Source organism: Anneissia japonica, unplaced genomic scaffold (assembly GCF_011630105.1).
Source record: "Anneissia japonica isolate Jap-2015-1 unplaced genomic scaffold, ASM1163010v1 scaffold17427_len644_cov143, whole genome shotgun sequence".
Taxonomy (NCBI): domain Eukaryota; kingdom Metazoa; phylum Echinodermata; class Crinoidea; order Comatulida; family Comatulidae; genus Anneissia; species Anneissia japonica.
The window spans coordinates 1-644 of NW_022755431.1; the positions used below are offsets into that span (position 1 = coordinate 1).

Sequence of the window (644 nt, forward strand, 5' to 3'; positions counted from 1 at the left end):
GGGTGCGATATCAGGTCGGCTGCCTTACCTTTAAAGTTATCAACAACTTTGCTCCTAGTTACCTTTGTGGAGAACATTTCTAGAGTCCCTGCCCGAGCTATAAGAACGCGAGCTTCAACCAGAGGTGACTTAGCTTGTCCCAAAGTCAATTTGGAATGTTTTAAACGTGCATTTAGTTATCTTTGTCCTAATTTTTATAATAATTTACCAATTGAGCTCCGGGACTAGAGGTATGATGCCAGGCTAGTGATCTGGAGATCGTGGGTTCGAGTCCCACCCGAGAACAACTTGCGATTTTTTTTTTTCGCAGCTGTTTTCAAATGTACTGAGTATTCGGTACATTTCCACGTCAGGTAGGGCAAAATTACACCTATACATGTTTCTCCTGACGCAAATCCAGTTATTGTCTACTATTCCATCACAACAATAACAATTACTATCAACACTGCAGTACCCGCTGCTTACTTGGACTCAATTCAACCCTTGCCATCATGCGCAAGCTCGGTGGTCTAGAGGTATGATGCCAGGCTAGTGATCTGGAGATCGTGGGTTCGAGTCCCACCCGAGAACAACTTGCGATTTTTTTCGCAGCTGTTTTCAAATGTACTGAGTATTCGGTACATTTCCACGTCAGGTAGGGCAAA

The 644-nt window shown here is 43.8% G+C and overlaps 1 non-coding gene across 1 annotated transcript; it reads left to right on the forward strand.

Annotated features, from left to right (window-relative positions):
- The first annotated feature begins 499 nt into the window (after positions 1–499).
- Positions 500–571, forward strand: Trnat-agu. Its single transcript has one exon. It is a non-coding gene; the product is annotated as a tRNA-Thr (tRNA).
- Positions 572–644: the final 73 nt, after the last annotated feature.